The 19,743-nt window shown below is 60.2% G+C and overlaps 1 long non-coding RNA gene across 1 annotated transcript; it reads left to right on the top strand.

The window, feature by feature from the left end:
* Nucleotides 1-12,437: 12,437 nt before the first annotated feature.
* LOC311517341 lies at nucleotides 12,438-19,637 on the top strand. Its single transcript, XR_014710672.1, has 2 exons — nucleotides 12,438-12,728; nucleotides 18,148-19,637. It is a non-coding gene; the product is annotated as an uncharacterized lncRNA (long non-coding RNA).
* The last annotated feature ends 106 nt before the right edge of the window (nucleotides 19,638-19,743 follow it).

Below are 19,743 nucleotides of genomic sequence, written 5' to 3'. Positions count from 1 at the left end.
ACGGTCCGGCAGTATTGCCAATCCTGTGACCCCTGTCAGAGGGTGGGGAAGGCCCGGGACAAGGGGAAAGCGGCTTTGAGACCTTTGCCCATCATAGAGGAGCCTTTCCAGAAGGTGGCCATGGACATCGTGGGGCCTCTCAGCAAGACGACCCGGTCGGGGAAGAAATACATTCTGGTGGTGGTAGATTTTGCCACCCGCTACCCCGAGGCAGTGCCCTTAGCTTCCATTGAAGCGGACACCGTGGCCGATGCGCTCCTGACCATTTTCAGCCGAGTGGGGTTCCCCAAGGAAGTCTTGACAGACCAAGGCTCCAACTTCATGTCGGCCCTGCTCCGGTGCTTGTGGGAGAAATGTGGGGTCCGGCACGACTGGGCCTCAGCGTATCACCCCCCAGTCCAATGGGCTGGTGGAGAGGTTTAACGGGACGCTAAAGATGATGCTGAAAACCTTTATGAACCAGCACCCGCAGGACTGGGACAAGTACTTACCTCACCTGCTGTTCGCGTACAGGGAGGTGCCCCAGGAGTCTACCGGATTTTCACCTTTCGAACTGCTATATGGAAGGAGGGTGAGGGGCCCCCTGGACCTGATGAGAGACGAGTGGGAGGGGAAGGCCACTCCCGATGGAGAGTCAGTGGTGGAGTATGTCCTGATCTTCCGAGAGAGACTGGCGGAACTCATGGGCCTGGCCAGGGAGAATCTGGCCAGAGCCCAGAGGAAGCAGAAGGTCTGGTATGACCGCACGGCACGGGCCCGTGCCTACGCCACCGGGGATCAGGTGATGGTTCTCATCCCAGTGAGAAAGAACAAACTACAGGCCGCCTGGGAGGGCCCTTTCAAGGTCGTCAAGCAGCTCAATGAGGTAAACTATGTGGTGGAGCTGTCAAACCGGGCGCACCACCGCCGGGTGTACCATGTGAATATGATGAAGCCATATTATGCCAGGGGGAATGTGGTGTTGGCCGTGTGTGGACAGTGGGAAGAGCAGGGAGATGACCCTTTAGTAGATCTATTCCCTGGGACCAGAGCTGGTTTCCCCCTGGAAACAATTCCCCTCTCGGATCAGCTAACCCCTGCCCAGCAAGCTGAGGTCAGGGAGGTGCTGCATCCGTACCGACAGCTGTTTTCCAACCAGCCTGGACGCACTAATCTGACTGTCCACCGGGTGCAGACAGGGTCACACCCGCCGATAAGATGCTCCCCCTTCCGAGTCACAGGGAAAACTGCTCAGGACCTGGAAAGAGAGGTCCGGGACATGCTGGCTTTGGGGGTGATCCAGCCATCTGCCAGCCCTTGGGCCTCGCCGGTGGTGCTGGTCCCCAAAAAGGACGGGTCGGTCCGGTTCTGTGTGGACTATCGGAAGCTCAATGCCATCACTGTATCTGATGCCTACCCCATGCCCAGGCCGGACGAGCTCCTAGACAAGCTGGGAGGAGCTCGGTACCTCACCACCATGGACCTTACAAAGGGCTACTGGCAAGTGCCGCTGGATGCAGATGCCCGACTGAAATCGGCCTTTATCACCCCTCTGGGGCTCTATGAGTTCCTGACCCTGCCTTTCGGCCTCAAGGGAGCGCCGGCCACCTTCCAGCGCCTAGTGGACCAGCTCCTGAGGGGGATGGAGAGTTTTGCCGTGGCGTATATTGATGACATCTGTGTCTTTAGCCAGACCTGGGAGGACCACGTGTCCCAGGTTAGACAAGTGCTGGACCGACTCCAGGGGGCTGGGCTGACTGTAAAAGCGGAGAAGTGCAAGGTGGGGATGGCGGAAGTATCTTACCTGGGCCATCGGGTGGGGAGCGGCCGCCTAAAGCCGGAACCAGCCAAGGTGGAGGTGATCAGAGACTGGCCCGCTCCCCACACCAAAAAGCAGGTCCAAGCCTTTATTGGGATGGCAGGATACTACCGAAGATTTGTGCCCCACTTTAGCGCCATCGCCACCCCCATCACGGAGCTATGCAAGAAGGGGAAGCCAGACAAGGTGGTCTGGACCGAGCAGTGCCAGGTGGCTTTCCGGGCGCTGAAGAAGGCTCTGGTCAGTGGCCCAGTTCTGGCAAACCCAGACTTTGACAAGCCCTTTGTGGTGTTCACCGACGCCTCAGACACGGGACTGGGGGCGGTCTTAATGCAGGAGGATGAAAAGGGGGAGAGACACCCCATCGTGTACCTGAGCAAGAAGTTGCTACCCCGGGAGCAACACTACGCGGCCATCGAGAAGGAGTGCCTGGCCATGGTGTGGGCCCTCAAGAAACTAGAACCCTATCTCTTCGGGCGACACTTCACCGTCTACACCGACCACTCTCCCCTGACCTGGCTGCACCAGATGAAAGGAGCCAACGCCAAGCTCCTGAGATGGAGCCTGCTCCTGCAGGATTACGACATGGACGTGGTCCACGTGAAGGGAAGTGCCAACCTGATAGCGGATGCGCTGTCCCGGAGAGGGGGCCCCGAACTTCCCCAGGTCACTGGTCAGCGTGACCCCGCTCAGTTCAGTCTCGAAGGGGGGAGAGATGTGACGATGTGACTCAGCAGGGAGGGGGGAGTGTTGACCTGGGAATGTGCCCTGGGGATGGGAGACCTGAGAACCTGTCACCTGAGCCAGGAGGGGGAGGGGGAGGTAACACCTCTGCCCAGGAATGTGAACAGGGGCTGCAGCAGGGAACCTGCTGGGTGGGTTTAGTTTTCAGTTTGGGGCTGGGTGGAGGAACACAGGGAACCCCAGGGCTGGGGTCTAAGCTCCCTGCTCCCCCAGAAGGACGTGATTGAGGGGTCCTGGTTGTACCCACAAGCTCTGTTTGGGACTGTTCCTGTTGTCCAATAAACCTTCTGTTTTACTGGCTGGCTGAGAGTCTCAGTGGATCCCAGGAAGAGGGGTGCAGGGCCTGGACTCCCCCACACTCCGTGACAACCCCCACATCCTTGGGGCCCTCCTTGGCCCCCCATTTCAGGTGTACCCTTGCCACGGGCACCTTAAAGGGGGTCCCGCCCACCCCTGTCAGGGTCAGATAGGTGTTGGGCACCACCCGATCTGGGGCCACCACCTCGGGCCGGGCCAGCGTCACCTCCGCGCCCGTATCCCAGTATCCATTGACCTTCCTCCCATCCACCTCCAGGGGAACAAGGCACTCTCTCCGGAGGAACAGCCCCGCGCCCACCCTGTAAACCGAGCACCCTGAGTCCAGAGCCTCCAGCCCTCTGGTGGAGCTGGCCTGGGGTACTCTTCCCTCCTGAGCAGGTGGTAAACTGGCAGCTCCCCTTTCCTGGGTCGTCTGCCCCTCGTCCAGCTGGGTCCCTACCCAGTTAACCCTGGGTAGGTTGGGTCTGCTCAGTCTGTCTCTGAGCTCGGGGCACTGGGACCGTACGTGGCCTCTCTGGCCACAGTGATAGCAGCTCAGGTCACGTTGGTCCCCTCGAGCGGGTCGGAGGGGCCCGACGCCAGGCGTTCCCCTTTGGAGGGGGTTCTCCCTATTTCCCCGCTGGGAGGCCCCCTGGTGACTCTCTCTCTGCATCGGGGGGGGCCTGTTCTTTTGGGACTCCTCCCGGCTACCCCCTGACCGACTGTTCACAAACTCGTCGGCCAGCTGCCCTGCGTGCTGGGGGTTCTCGAGCTTTTTGTCCACCAGCCACAGCCTCAGGTCGGAAGGGCACTGATCATACAGTTGCTCCAGTACGATTAGGTCCAGCAGGTCCTCTTTAGCTCGGGCCCCAGCTGTCCACTTGCGGGCATACCCCTGCATCCAGTTGACCAGTTGTAGGTAGGTGACCTCACGCGTTTTACGCTGACTCCGGAACCTTCTCCGGTACATCTCGGGGGTCAGCCCAAACTCACGGAGCAGGGCCTGTTTGAACAGTTCATAGTCCCCTGCCTCCGCCCCTGTCATTCGGCTGTACACCTCCACGGCTTTGGGGTCCAGTAAGGGGGTGAGGAGCCTGTCTGCAGGGTCAACCCTGTGCAGCTCGCAGGCATTCTCAAAGGCCGTCAGGAAGCTATCTATGTCCTCCCCCTCCTTCCGCTGGGCCAGGAAGCACTTATCAAAGTTCCTTGCAGTCTTGGGTCCCCCCGCACTCACCGCAGCCGGGGCCCCACTGCTCTTCAGCCTGGCCAGCTCCAGTTCATGCTGTCTTTGTTTCTCCTTCTCCTGACGCTCCCTCTCCTTCTCCTCCTGCTCATGTTGACGTTGTTTCTCCTCATGTTGACGTTGTTTTTCATGATCCTCCAGCTCCCTCATTTTCATCTCCCTCTCCCATTCCAGCCGCCTCCGCTCCAGGGATGGGGAGCTCCTCCGGGAGGATCCCCTGCTGGGTGTCGGGGTCAGGGTGCCCTCGGTATTCGCTGGGCTTCCCCCAACCCCTCCCCCGGACATAGGTAGGAAGGGTCTCGGGATGTCCTCAGCAGCAGTCTGACCCCTCCCAGCCCGGTCAGGCCCCAGGGCCCACGCTGCGTCCCCCGGGCAGCTTCCCTCAGGGACAGGGATCGGGTCATCCAAGCGATCCCTCTCCTCCAGCTGGGCAATCAGCTGTTCCTTGGTGGACCTCCCGATGCGCAGCCCCCTCTGCCTGCACAGCTCCACCAGGTCGCTCTTAAGGCGTTTAGCGTACATCTCCCTGCTGGCCACTCACAGGCCGGGCAGCTTCCCACGGTTTCCAGGAAAAGCCCCTCGTGTGCCAGTCCTTCTTGAGGTCACCGACTCTTTGCCAGGGTCGAGCTGCAGACTCCTCCGCCCCTGGGACCGCTCGCTGCAATCCCCCGGGGGACCCTGTTACTGCAAAAGTCTTTCTCTCTGGTCACACATTCCCAGGGGTTAACCGCCCCCCGAAACCGTCTCTCTCTGAATCTTCAGCACGCCTGGTCCCCGTCAATTCCCCTTCGTTTTACTGCTCCCCAGTCACTTACTGCAGGAAGCGCCGTTCACGGGGTGCAGTAGATTCCACCGCTGCCACCAGTTGTCACGGAGTGTGGGGGAGTCCAGGCCCTGCACCCCTCTTCCTGGGATTCACAGTGACTCTCAGCCAGCCAGTAAAACAGAAGGTTTATTGGACAACAGGAACACAGCCCCCAACAGAGCTTGTGGGTACGACCAGGACCCCTCAATCACGTCCTTCTGGGGGAGCAGGGAGCTTAGACCCCAGCCCTGGGGTTCCCTGTGTTCCTCCACCCAGCCCCAAACTGAAACTAAACCCCCCCAGCAGGCTCCCTCCTGCAGCCTCCGTCCACATTCCCGGGCAGAGGTGTCACCTCCCCCTCCCCCTCCTGGCTCAGGGGACAGGTTCTCAGGTCTCCCCTCCCCAGGGCACATTCCCAGGTCAACACCCCCCCTCCCTGCTGAGTCACATCATCACAGGGACTCACTGGGCAGAGCTCACAGGGGGCGGCAGGCCCGGAGGTCCAGTCTCAGTAGGCAATGGGGGCACAAGGCTCAGCCTGGAGGAACCGTGAGCCCCCCAGGGGTCTGGCACACTGATGGGGTCCCCCCCAGAGACTGCTCCAGAACTCGGGCATAGCCCCGATCCTGTGGATCCGTGACAGCCCCAAGTCCCACCACCAGCTGCACCCTCCGCCTGCAGATATCATCCCCCACAAGACAGCCTCCCTCCTGAGTCCCTGTTCCCCTCCCCCAGCCCTGACTCTGGGGTGAGCCCCCTTCCCCACTCACCATGGCCACGAAGTGCAGCAGGTCCATGCCTGGCTTGTTGCCCTGGTGTCTGCCAGCCTGAGGAGAGATGCCAGCCGGAAGCCTGCGGCATGGCCAGCGTAGCCACCCTGATGGGGAAAGTGCATGCCATGGAAACAGGTACCTCCAGCAGCCTCCCTCCCTCTAACCACTAGTCCCCACTCTCCTCCCAGAGCCGGGGAGAGAACCCAGGTATCCTGGCTCCCCCCACCCCCGATCTAATCGCTAGTCCCTACTTCCTTCCCTTCTCCCATCTTCACTTGTACTAGGGAGGTGCCAGAGATGCGTGGGGAGTGGGGCTGGAATGGCTGTGGGGGGGGGGGTGTCAGGAGACACTGGCCAGGATGCACCCTGTGACCAAGTTTTGAACGAATACACTGTGTGCCTCACTTTCCCCACGTGCTGCATGGTTAGCTGGGTAGGGGGTGGGGCATTTGCTCTTTGCAGAGACCCAGGTCTGACAGCGCCTGTCCTGCCTGGGGCCTGGGCCCATGGGGAGCCCCACAAGACAATGGCCCCTCCAACTGCCCGGACATTTGGCACCTAGCAACTAACGCCCAGGGATGGGCCCCGCTCGGCAGGGAGCCAGCCCCTGGAACCAGCCGGAGAGAGGGGTTGGGAAGTGGGGGGCTGCCGGAAGCAGGAGACGCTCCTGGATGGGGATTACAGAGGGGCCGGGGAGCTCTGATCCGACCCGGCTGGCCCAGGCTCTAACTCTCTGCGCTGGGTCCAGACCCCCAGGCACCCCCCTGCTGTTACCCGCTGGCTGAGTCACTGCAGAGTCAGGCAGGGGGGTGCCTGGCTCCCTTGGGGTACAAGTCTCCCGCCGGGGTCCCACCCAGGGGGACTTGCCGAGGGAGCTCCTGGCGTGAGGCGGGGGTTGGGGGCTCCGAGGGTTGGTCCCAGGAGGGGGAGAGCCAAGGGGCTGACCACGGCGAGTGTGACCCGGAGGGGGCTGATGCCCTGCAGGGGGCCTGCCAGGGGCTGTCCCAGAGCTCGGTGAGGGCACCAGTGGATCCGTGATACCCCGCTTGGCCCCTCAGACCCAGCCAAGCCCCCTCGCCACGGCCCCAGAGCTGGCGCTCACCGTGTTCATATAGTTGCCGGTTCTCAGGACAAGGCGGAGGACGATGTGCAGCTCCTCGCACCCCAGCAGCTCTGCGGAGAGGGGACGGGGGAGGTGAGCGGGAGGGGCTCTGCTCCAGGGGCCCAGCCCCTCCCCCACCCTCCAAAAACAGTGCCCCGGCCAGCCCCACACGCACCTCGAGCTGCCTCGGTCAGGATCTGGATGGAGCACTTGAGCGAGTTGAGCTGGGGAAAAAACTCCTCCTTCAGGACGAGCAGCTCCAGGCGCCGGCCGGTCGTAGCTGGGGGGAAGCAGAGAGAGGAGAGCGGAGAGGCCAGGCTGTGGAGATGCTCGGGCAGCGAGGTCCAGCCTGAGCTCTGGGATCCCAGCAACCGGGGCTCCCCAAGACCCTTGTCCACGTGCAGCGACCCCCACTTCAAACCGGGGCCTGGTCCCAGCCACGCAGCATCTGGCCCAAAGTGCCGTGCTCCGGCAAAGCCTTGCCCACAAGGGGGACTGTGCCAGGCCAGACACACCCCTGGACCTGCCTGGCTAGGGGGCCAAGCCAGGCCCCAGGAACGCAGAGCCCACCCCGTCCCCGGCCGTGCGGCCGAGCCAGGCCCCAGGAACGCACAGCCCGCCACATGGCCGAGCCAGGCCCCAGGAACACAGAGCTGTCCCAGGTGCCCAGGCTGGCTGAGGGTCGTGCCCACCTGTGACGAAGTGGGACTGTTCTTAATGTTTCCTCTGAATAGTGTGGGGGTGCCTCAGTTTCCCCTAGGCAGTTCTTAAGTCTCTAGGGGGTGGGGTAAGGGTGTATGACCATTGCAGAGCCCTAGAGGGCAGGTGTGTGCAGGGGTCTGGACACAGAGAATGGCCGACACCCTGTTTCCTGGCCACTGATGGCCTGGGCCTTTCCCCCCTGCAAGGTGAGAGCTAAAGGGTTGGAGAACAAAGGAATCAGGTGACCACCTGGCCCGGGAAAGGGACAAAGCCCAGAGGAGGAGGGGCTGGAGGGGGTTTTCAGTTTGGGGCTGGCTGGGACATGGAGTGAAGTGCAGACGTGGTTGTCTGGCTCACTGCCCCCCAAAATGGACCAGCTGAGGGGTCCTGTTCTCTGCACCTGCAAGCTCTGTGTTAGACCATGTTCCTGTCGTCTAATAAACCTTCTGTTTTACTGGCTGGCTGAGAGTCACGTCTGACTGCGAAGTTGGGGTGCAGGACCCTCTGGCTTCCCTATGAGCCCCGCCTGAGCGGACTCGCTGGGGGGAAGCGCACGGAGGGGCAGAGGACGCTGAATGCTCCGAGGTCAGACCCAGGAAGGTGGAAGCTGTGTGAGCTGTGTGTCCTGCAGACAGGCTGCTCACAGAAAGGTGACTACCCCAGAGTCCTGATTGGCTTCATGGGGAGCAGTTCCAGAGCATCGCCCAGGGACTCCGTGACAACTGGTGCATTTTGGGGGGCAGTGAGCCAGACAACCACATCTGCACTAAAAAACCACGTCTAATAAACGTCTGTTTTACTGGCTGGCTGAGAGTCCCGTCTGACTGCGGAGTTCGGGAGCAGGACCCTCTGGCTTCCCCAGGACCCCACCTGGGCGGACTCGCTGGGGGAAGCGCACGGAGGGGCAGAGGAGGCTGAATGCTCCGAGGTCAGACCCAGGAATGGGGAAGCCGGGTGAGCTGTGTGTCCTGAAGACAGGCTGCTCACAGAAAGGCGACTGCCCCAGAGTCCTGACTGGCTTCGCAGGGATCGTTCCGAGCATCGCCCGGGGACCCCGTGACAAGGGATCAGCTTGCAGCCTACGTGAGCTATGTGGAGGTAGAGCCATCACTCCAACCTTGCTCCCCACATGAGGGGGTCTATGGTGCAGCCCCACTGCCCCACAGAATCCCTGTCAGTGCTCAGCCTCCCCGCCACAGCAGCCCATGCTGGGAGACACCCCTCCACAGCCAGCGCCCCACCCCCACAGCACTCCTGCCCCCCACAGCGCCCCCTCCCACTGGGAAACCCCCACAGCCAGCGCCCCACCCCCACAGTGCCCCCCAGCACCCCATCCTAGGATCCCCCCAGAGCTACCACCCTGCCCCCCACAGCACTCCCTGATGGGTGCCCAGAGCTCTCACCTGGGAACCCCCACAAGCAACAGCGAGAAGGTCTCAGCGTCCGAAAGCTGGCTCCAGGGGCCCTGGAACGCCCTCAGTTTTCTGACCTGCTGGGACAGAGCCGGGCAGCGGGTTAGCCCGGGGAGCTCCCGCAGGGGCTGGGCTGGCTGCTCCCTCCAGTCCCCTCACCTCTTCTGCTGCACAGGCCTGGGAGCAGAAGAGATGTCAGCTCAGCCCAGAGACCAGCCCCCAAGCAACCCCAGACCCCCACACCTCAATCCCTGCCCCTCAAGAGCCTCCCATCCCCACCCTCCGAGACCAGCCACACCCTCCCTCCATCCCTGCCCCCGACATGAGGGGGTCTATGGTGCAACTTGGGGCTCCCCTCCTGTCATGGAGTCCCCGGGTGATGCTCTGGAACTGCTCCCCATGAAGCCAGTCAGGACTCTGGGGTAGTCGCCTTTCTGGGAGCAGCCTGTCTGCAGGACACACAGCTCACCCGGCTTCCACCTTCCTGGGTCTGACCTCGGAGCCTTCAGCATCCTCTGCCCCTCCGTGCGCTTCCCACAGTGAGTCTGCCCAGGCGGGGTCCTGGGGAAGCCAGAGGGTCCTGCCCCCGAACTCCGCAGTCAGACGTGACTCTCAGCCAGCCAGGAAAACAGAGGGTTTATTAGATGACAGGAACATGGTCTAACACAGAGCTTGCAGGTGCAGAGAACAGGACCCCTCAGCTGGGTCCATTTTGGGGGGCAGTGAAACACGTCTGCCCTCCATGTCCCCAGCCAGCCCCAAACTGAAACTCCCTCCAGCCCCTCCTCCTCTGGGCTTTGTCCCTTTCCCCGGGCCAGGAAGTCACCTGATTCCTTTGTTCTCCAACCCTTTAGCTCTCACCTTGCAGGGGGGAAGGGCCCAGGCCACCAGTTGCCAGGAAACAGGGTGTCGGCCATTCTCTGTGTCCAGACCCCTGCACACCCCTGCCCTCTAGGGCTCTGCAACGATCATACACCCTTATCCCACCAACTAGATACTTAATAACTGCCTAGGGGAAACTGAGGCACCCCACACTATTCAGAGGAAACGTTACAAACATTCCCGCTTCATCACACCTCCCATTGCGAGCTGCTCCCCAACCCTGACCCTGCGCCCCTCCGCTGTCCTGAAACGGGTCACTGTGGTGCCAGGCAGCTCACCCCCACCCCCACCTGTTCTTACCTCTTAAACTGCTTCAAAAATATCTCCAGATTCAGGATCTTCTTTGAGTCCAGGACAGAGACCTGGGAAGATGGGTGGGGGGAAGGGGCGGGGGAGGGGGAAGGGATGGGTTGAGCATGGAGAGAAGAGAAGGGCGAGGAAGGGAGGCAGAGACCTGCAGGCACACAGGGACATGCAGCCCCTGGGGCTGGGGGGAGTTCAGCCTGGCACAGCAGGCTGAGTGCCTTGGGGTCGGGGGCAGTCTCTGGTCCTACTGAGCCCATCCCAACCCCTCCAGTGGTCTGGGCCCGCGGGAGAAGTGGGGGTCAGCCCCAGGCAGAGTGCAGCATGCAACTCCCCCTCGCTTGTCCCCCACTTAGGGGGCCCACTGCCACCACCCGAGGGGGCCGCAGGACAAAAGCAGGGGCCAGCCCATCAAGGGCCTGTCCTGGGCTGAGGATGCAGGAGGGAGCCCCAGGGGAGACGTCCTGCTGGGAGGGACCCACGCGCCCCGCGGTGCCAGCCGCTGACCCAGACTCACCTGGCCCTGGGGCCGGCCCAGCAGTGAGGGTCCCCGGGGGCCCCAGCCCGGCTGCTCCCCAAAGAGCTTCTCCAGTGCTCCACGTCCAGGGGGGCGCAGTCATGCCGGCTGCTGGCCGTCCACACGCTGCCGTGCCCGCCCACCCGCTCCGCCGGGATCGCAGTCCAGTGGACGCTGCGCGTGCATCCCCTGGGGGCGGGGGCGGGGGCACTGGCGGGGCAGGGGCCCCGGGCGGGGGGGACAGGGCAGAGTCCTTTGAGGAGGGGCTCCTTAGGGTCACCGTGGCTCCCGAGGGGAGCTGCTGGGATTGGCCCATGGGGAGGTGCTGAGCCGGGTCACCCCTTGCTGCCAGCACCAGCCACTGCTGGGAGAAAAGGGGTTAATGCACCATTGGGGGATCCCCCCAGCCGCACCTGGGGCGCCCAGCGGCCCTGGACTCTGCGGGGGAAGGGAGCCCAGCTCAGAGCCTGGGGGAGCCCCAAGGAGACACCCCAGCTGGGCCAGGCACCTGCCTCCAGTGGAGAAAGGCCACAGAGACCCCAGGGCTCCCCCCTACCAGGGCCCACGGGCACCCCGGGACACAGCGCAGCTCTGCGGGGAGGGTCCCAGAACTTTATCGCTTCTCCTCACCCAGGCTCAGCTGGGCAGGGGCCCCAGCCCCGCAGGTCCCCCCAACCCCAGCCCAGCCCCGGCTCCCCCCCGCCCAGCCGCAGGTTCCCCAGCCCGGCCCCGGCTCCCCCAGCCCGGCAGGACCCCCGAGCCCGGCCCGGCCCCCCAGGACCGCCCAGCCCCGCTCTCACCCGGCTCCGCCGGCATGGGGGGCGCTGGCCGGGAGGGACTATCCGTGCCGGAGGCCGGGCGGGGCTGCGGGCGGTGCAGGGGGGGCGGGCTATTCCCCTGACCAGTCCCACCGGCCCGGGCACCTCCAGGGTGGGTCCCTGACGGAAAGGGGGAGCTTTGCTCACGGGAGGGGGCTGGGAGCCAGGACTCCTAGGCTCTAACCTGCCCGTCAGAGGGGAGCAGGAGCTGCTGTAGGAGCAGGGGTGCTGGCTGCGTGCCCCCTTTGCCCCAGCTGGTGGGGGCATTCAGTGTCCCCCTACAGCTTGGGGGCGGCAGGCAGAGCTGCCTGTTGGGCTGTCCAAGGGGGCAGGATACCTCCGGGTCTCCCCGCCCAGTACAGCCATTTCTCCTGCTCGGGGGCGCCTCTCCGGGCCACTGGGTCAGTAGCCCTGCCTGGGGCTCATTCCGCCCATCCCAAACCTCGGCCCTGGCTCTCCCCGGGCCTTGGCCGATGTGGGCAGGCCCCACACGCTCTGACCCCACCCCGTTCCCCAGGGGCTGCCCTGCTCCCAGCCCCGGGGACTTTTCTTCGTGCCTGTTCCCTCTGGGGGACCCTGCACCTGGGGTCAGCGGCACCTTTCAAGTAACAGTGGAGACACGGTCAGGTTGTGCCTCACCAGGATGGGGGCAGGGGCCAGGCCACGCCGGGAGTGGGGCAGGGGCCAGGTCACGCAAGGAAAGGGGCAGGTGCTTGTGACAAAGTGGGACTGTTCTTAATGTTTCCTCTGAATAGTGTGGGGGTGCCTCAGTTTCCCCTATGCTGTTCTTAAGTATCTAGGTAGTGGGGTAATGGTGTATGATCGTTGCAGAGTCCTAGAGGGCAGGTGTGTGCAGGGGTCTGGACACAGAGAATGGCCAACACCCTGTTTCCTGGCAACTGGTGGCCTGGGCCCTTCCCCCCTGCAAGGTGAGAGCTAAAGGGTTGGAGAACAAAGTAATCAGGTGACTTCCTGGCCCAGGAAAGGGACAAAGCCCATAGGAGGAGGGGCTGGAGGGAGTTTCAGTTTGGGGCTGGCTGGGACATGGAGTGAAGGGCAGACGGGGTTGTCTGGCTCACTGCCCCTCAAAATGGACCCAGCTGAGGGGTCCTGTTCTCTGCACCTGCAAGCTCTGTGTTAGACCATGTTCCTGTCGTCTAATAAACCCTCTGTTTTACTGGCTGGCTGAGAGTCACGTCTGACTGCAGAGTTGGGGGGCAGGACCCTCTGGCTTCCCCAGGAGCCTGCCTGGGCGGACTCGCCGTGGGAAGTGCACAGAGGGGCAGAGGAGGCTGAATGCTCTGAGGTCAGACCCAGGAAGGTGGAAGCCAGGTGAGCTGTGTCCTGCAGACAGGCTGCTCCCAGAGAGGAGACTTCCCCAGAGTCCTGCCTGGCTTCGTAGGGAGCAGTTCCAGATCATCGCCCAGGGACTCCGTGACAGGGCTGCACCGGGAAGGGGGCAGGGGCCAGGCCACGCTGGGAGGGGAGCAGGGGCCAGGCCTCACCAGGATGGGGGCAGGGACCAGGTCACGCAGGGAATGGGGCAGGGGCTGCACTGGGAAGGGGTCAGGGGCCAGGCCAGCTGGGAGAGGGGCAGGGGCCAGGCCGGGAGGGGGGTAGGGACTGCACCAGGAGTCGGGCAAGGGCCAGGCTGCACCAGGAGGAGCTCTCGGGTCACATCACAGCAGGAGGGGTGCCATGGGCAAGCCATTGGCTGGGCTACGCTCTTGGGCCCCGTCACACAAACCCAAAGGGCGATGCTAACCCCAGGTGGTGCCTGTTCTGAGCCCTGGCTCACTGTGGGTCTGTCAGTACCAGCCCATGCTGCCCCAGGTGTTTCTGCTGAACCTCGGCCCCAGGCAGCGCCCACAAAGGGCCGGGGCTCCCTGGTGACCGGCACCCGCCCTGGGGCAGCTGGAGCTCCAGGTGTCAGCCCCACAGCTAGGCCTTCTCCCTGGGGGCAGGACACTAGGCTCCTGCCGCGGAGTCCTGCTGGGGGGTGTGGTGCCAAAGGGAAGGAACCTGCTAACGGCTCCTCCCTCACCCCTTGGCTGGATGCTGAAGCCAGACACTTCCAGCCTGGAAACAAAGGGACACGTAGTGCACCAGGGAGGGGAATTAGCCACTGGGGCAGTTTCTCAGGGTCATGCTGGATTCTCCATCCCTGCCAGGTTTGTGTGACTCAGGCGTCAGACTAGAAGCCAGGCATGTTAGCCCCTTCTGGCCTTGGGCACATGGAAGGTGCGGGGGCGGAGGGGAGGGGCTCCCTCTGGCCCTGATTCTGCTGTGGCAGCCTAGGTGCATCCTGGAATAGCTGCGAGCGCCCAGGGAGCAGAGAAACCCTTCCCTTTCTAGGTTAGATTCCCCCAGGCAATTCAGATCACTGTGGGAGTGGCCTGGCCTCTTTGTTATTTACCAAGCCCCCAATTTTTGCATGAACTACAAACTTTATGGGTGATGCTTTTATGTTTTGTCAGGTAACTGATGAAATATTGAATAGCGCAGGGCCAAGAACCGCTCCCTGCCGGACCCCACTGGGAACAGCCCCCTTGATTATCCCCACACACATTCTGAGAGTTGGTGGTCAGCCAGTTTTAAACCCATTCTCCGGGTGTGTACGATGTTAACTTCACAGAGACAAGGCAGGGGAAATAAAAATCTTCTCTTGGACCAACTTCTTTTGGTGACAGACAAGCCTGTGAGCTACTCAGAGATGTGACCTCGCCCCTGCTGCCTAATACCCTGGCATGGCCACAGTTAATCTGATGGCACAGGAGTGTTTTACATCAAAAGGTCACCTTCCGGAAGTCTGAGTACGTCTGCCCCAGGGGTCCTGTCCAGGTGGACCCGCGACTGGGAAGTGCACGGTGAGAACAGGGGGCTGAATGCTCCGAGGTCAGACCAGAAAAGCTGTAGCCAAGGAGGCTCCTTGCCCTGGACAGCCCCTAGGGGAGTCAAGCCACCTCAGAGTCCTAGGAGATCAGGGTTGGAAGGGACCTCAGGAGGTTATCTAGTCCCACCCCCTGCTCAAAGCAGGACCAATCCCCAACTAAATCATCCCAGCCAGGGCTTTGTAAAGCCTGACCTTAAAAACTTCTAAGGAAGGAGATTCCACCACCTCCCTAGGTAACGCATTCCAATGCTTCACCACTCTCCTAGTGAAATAGTGTTTTCTAATATCCATCCTAAACCTCCCCCACTGCAACTTGAGACCATTAGTCCTCGTTCTGTCTTCTGCCACCACTGAGAACAGCTGAGCTCCATCCTCTTTGGAACCCCCTGTGATGTTATTGACATAATCTGGGACCACATAGATCATTGTTGCAACGAAGGTCCCGTAGTGGCACCAAATCTTGTATAAAGGGAGTCAAAGAAGGCGTCTAAGACAAGGTGATGGTTTGCTGGTTAGGATGATGCTGTCTATATGCATGTATAATTTCTGTACTTATAGATATAGGTATTGGCTCTGTACTGTCTGTATTTCAAACTTGTGCTGTGCTTCTGGGTGACACCCCAGACACGTTGGTGTCAGCTCTGCCCAGCCTGCTGGATGGGCCATTAAGGACCATCAGCGATACAATTGCAGGGACTTGCCCATGTGACTCCAAACTCCATTTTGCTGTAACTTCCCACAGTAAGAACAAAGAGGGGTTCGTACACCTGGAAAAAACTATAAAAGCTGATGCCTCATCTCCATCTGGTCTTCAATCCTGCTTCTTGCCTCTGGAAGGACTTTGCTACAAATGGAGGCTCTGAACCAAGGACTGAATGACCCCTCCCAGCTGGGGATGGACTCCAGAGACTTGATGTCTGGGGTTTGGTCCTTTGGGATCGAGAGAACCTTTTTTCTTTTACTGGGGTATTGGTTTTCATAACCATCTGCCCCCATAACGAGTGGCCCTGATGGGGATACTGGGAAACTGGGGTGTCTAAGGGAATTGCTTGTGTGACTTTTGGTTAGCCAGCGGGGTAAAACCAAAGTTTTCTCTGTCTGGCTGGTTTGGTTTGCCTTAGAGGTGGAAAAACCCCAGCCGTGGGCTGTAACTGCCCTGCTTTGAGCAGTTTATCCTGAATTGACACTCTCAGTTGGGTCCCGCCAGAACCAGCATCGTTACACCCCCCTTCAGGTAGCTGAAGGCTGCTATCAAATCCCCTCTCACTCTTCTCTTCTGCAGACTAAATAGCCCCAGAGCATTGGACTCCATCACACCAGCCTGCAGTGACTCTCAGCCAGTCTCACACCAGAGCATTATTGAACGTCTGAACCCAGCCCTGGCAGTTCTCAGGGGTCTCAGCCTGGACAGTCTCACACCGTCCAGCTGGGTCTGTCCCCGTCTGCTCTGTCTCCCATCCAGCTGCCCCCTCCTTGCAGCTGAGCCCCCGATATCACCTCCCCCAAGAGCCCTCCTGCATCTTCCGTCCCTGGCAAACCGGTTGCTGGGGCCCCCTCCCTTCTGTCCTGTGTGCCCACGGGCCGGAATGGCTGGCCAGCTCACTGGGGCCCTCTCAGCCCGTTGTCCTCCCACTGGCCATAACCGGCTGGCTGCCAAGCTGAGCTGGGCCTTCCGGTCACCAGAGTACCCAATCTCCAGGCCCTTGTCTGGGGTGCTGCCCGCTAGGTGAGGTTACCCCAGCCCTCTGCCACAACACACCCTCTCCCACCCCCCTTGTTCCACGTGCAGCACACAGGGAAACACACAGACACACACCATATTAATGCAAACCCCTAAGAACACCACCCACTTTCTCGCACTATTACCTTTATCAGCCAAATTTATAATCTCATCGAAGAAAGCTATCAGATTAGTTTGTGATGAAGTGGGAATGTTCTTAATGTCTTTCTGAAGTGTGTGCCTCAGTTTCCCCTATGTGTTACTCAAGTACCTAGGTGGTGGGACAAGGGTGTGTGATCTTCGCAGGGACCCCCAGAGGGCAGTCTGGGCACAGACAATGGCTGACACTCTGTAGCCTGGCAACTGATGGCCAGGGCCCATCCTCTGCGAGAGCCAGCTGGAGGTGTTGGAGAACAAAGTGAGAGGTGGAGGCCAGGTGCCCGGTTTGCCCAGGAAAGAGACAAAGGATGGAGGAGGGCAGCTGGATGTGACTGAGGCTGGGCTGCAGGAGGCAAGTCAGTCTGCAGTTGGGGGACTGAAGAGGGGGAGCCCGGGGCTCTGTTCCCCCCCCCCCCCCGCCACACCACTCCCAGGGCTTTGCCCTGGTGACAGGTGCCCTGAGGGGAGATGTCGCACCAGAGTCCTGCCTGGCTTCATCCAGAGCCGTTCCAGAGCCCCAAGCCTCTGCTCTTGTGACAGTTTAACAGGGTCTATTTTCCATAAACCCATGCTGATTTGCATTAATTACATTTCCCTCCTTTAGTTCTTTATGAATCAAGTGCTGTATCAGCCACTCCATTATCTTGCCCTGCATTGATGTCAGGCTGACAGGCCTGTAATTACCTGTGTCAGCCCCTTTACCCTTTAAAAATATTGCCACATTAGTTTCTTCCAGTCTTGAACTTGTCAAAAATCAACATAACAGTCCAGCAAGCTCCTCATCCGGCTCTTTTAAAACTCTTGGGTGCAAGTTACATGGATCTGATAATTTTAAAATAGTAGCTGCTGTTTAACATCCTCCAGAGGCACTAGTGGGTGGAAAGAGTGTTAGTATCACCATATGGCCATCACCAAGTCACCTTCACCTTCTCTTTGTTCCGCTACCCAGACTGAGCTCCTCCAGTCTCTCACTCCGGGGAGCTCTGCAGCCTTTAAGTCGTTCCCATCACTTTTCCAAGCCTTCTTCCATTCATCACCAGCCTTCCCCAATGGGGACCCCAGAACTGACACAGGCAGCCAAGCATGGGTCAGCCCCACGTGATATTTGATACAAATTACATGAGCTAATTTACATATTTAATAGATCCTGCGTAGACCAGGCCAGAGACCACCTAAGGCCAGATACCACCACCCAAGTTCCTCTGTATTGAGCCAATAACTCGTGTCTGGCTAAACCAGCTTCCAGTGTGGATGTGAAGACACCAAGAGATGGAGAATCCCACACTTCCCTTGGGCCTTGTTCCAGTGGCTAATCACCTCCCTGGGACACACTTGGGCCTTGTTTCCAATCTGAATGTGTCTGGCTCCATCTTCCAGGCACAGGCTCTTGTACTGCCTTTCCCCACTAGTGTAACAAGCCCGCTCAGATTCAGTGATTTCCCCCAGGAAGGGACTTCCACCCTGCAATCAAGTCACTTCTTGATCGTCTTTTTGGTAAGCTGAACACATCATGCTCCTTACGGCTCTCACTCAAGGCACATCAGGCCTTTTTTCCAGCCCTTCAATCAGTTCTGTGGCTCTTCTCTGCCCCTTTCCAGTACGTCACCATTGTGTTCGAAACACCGCCCAGTGCTATTGCAGTGCTGAGGTCACCGATGCCGCGCCCAGAGGTAAAATCACCTCCCTGCTCCCGTTTACACCTGCAAGGATAGCATCAGGGCTCTGGGCCACAGCAGGCCCTGGGAATGCGTGTCGAGTGGCTACAGCCTCCGCACCCTGCTTAGAGCGATGGCTTTCCGGGAGGCAGGGCCAGTCTTCCTTGGGCCAACATGAAGGACGTTGCCCGTGTCGGGGTTAAAACACGGTTTGTTTGAAGGCTTCCCAAGTGACCCAGATGGCTCAGGGGGACGGCCCTGGTCCCAGCAGCACTGACCGCGCCGCCCACCAGCGTTAGCAGCAATCACTTTGCTTTCTTCCAGCTCGTGGGGCCCACAGCAGATCCTGTGGAACCACCCACAACTGGCCGGGGAAAGAACTCAGCGCGGCCCGGCTCTGCACGGCCTGTCGCTCCGTTCCAGAACGTCGGCGAGCCTTCGCGGCGCCCCTGAGGACAAGACGCTGGTGAGCCAGGGCAGCAGGGGGAGGCAGGGACCTCCGAGCAATGGAGCCTCAGACTGGCCTGGGGGCGAGGGGCCCGGCAGGGGGAAAGCTCTGCCTGCAGCAACAAGGAAACGTGCAACCCTCCAGTAAACGTGCATTTAATACACCTGCAGCCTCACCAAGCCGGGCGTAGGGCCTGCAGCGCTGGGTGGAGCCCCAGCCCAGTGTACCGTGCTGTGTGGGCGGGGTGGACAGAGCCTGGCACCAGTACCAGGGGATCCAGCAGGGCGAGCTGGGGCCATGATGGGACAGGGCAGCCAGCAGCCCTGGTGTCCAGCAATGGGCTCACGGATGCCATACAGAGGCTCTGCCCCCACTAGAAACACCCTGCCCAGGGCGGTGCTAGGCTCAGCTGCAGCAGGCTGGGAGAGCTCAGCCATGACCCCAGTCCTTTCCCAGGGCACAGTGCCCAGCCTGGATGGGGCAGCTGAGTGTAACGAACCCCCCAGAGGGACAGCCCCACCCCAGCATATGAGCTCCCTTCTCCTTGCAAGGGGTAGAGCTGCCCCACCAAGGCACTGCTCCTGAGCTGCCCCTCAGGGGCTCCTGCCCAAGCCCAGGCTGGCAAGGCCCTGGTGTGACGTTATTGGCAGAATCTGTAACCGTGTAGATCACTGTTGCAACCACTGTTATATATGTGCAGCAAATATTGTGCAAAGGTTGTCGTGTGAGGTGTCTACGGGAAGGTTATGATCGGCTGGTTATAATTATGCTGTGTATATGTGTATCAGTTTTGTAGTTGAAGTTATGAATATTGGCTCTACACTGTCTGTATTTCAAACTTATGCTATGCTTCTGGGTGACACCCCAGACAAGTTGGTGTCAACTCTGCCTAGACTGCTTAATGGCCTATTAAGGGCCATCAGCTACACAACTGACCCATTGAGAGAAGGCAGACACACCTTGTGACTCAGCAAGGTGTACAGGGCCCTGCCTAGGGTCAGAACTCTGAGGTGTTTCCAGGCCATGTGCTGGATAGCGTGTCCTTGGGACAAAGAAAGCGAAGACCACATGGCAAGAGACTATAAAAGGGTGATGTCTCATCTCCATCTTGTCTTCAGTCCTGCTTCTTGCCCCTGGAGGGACTTTGCTACAAACCGAAGCTTTGACCCAAGGACTGAATGACCCCTCCCAGCTGGGGGTGTTCTCCAGAGACTTGATTGGAACCTGCAGCTTATTCCATCACTGCTGCAAGCCTGAACCAAGAACTTCGCTGTTACTGTATGTCATTGATTCTATTTCACCCATTCTAGCTCTCATCTCTATCTTTTTCCTTTTATGAATAAACCTTTAGATTTTAGATTTGAAAGGATTGGCAACAGCGTGATTTGTGGGTAAGATCTGAGTTGTATATTGACCTGGGTCTGGGGCTTGGTCCTTTGGGATCGAGAGAACCTTTTTTCTTTCACTGTGGT

The sequence above is a fragment of the Lepidochelys olivacea genome, assembly GCF_965140295.1.
Source record: "Lepidochelys olivacea isolate rLepOli2 genome assembly, chromosome: 1".
NCBI classification, from domain to species: Eukaryota; Metazoa; Chordata; order Testudines; family Cheloniidae; genus Lepidochelys; species Lepidochelys olivacea.
The sequence above is the reverse complement of the archived record's forward strand: the minus strand, read 5'-3'. Positions and strand labels throughout refer to the sequence as shown.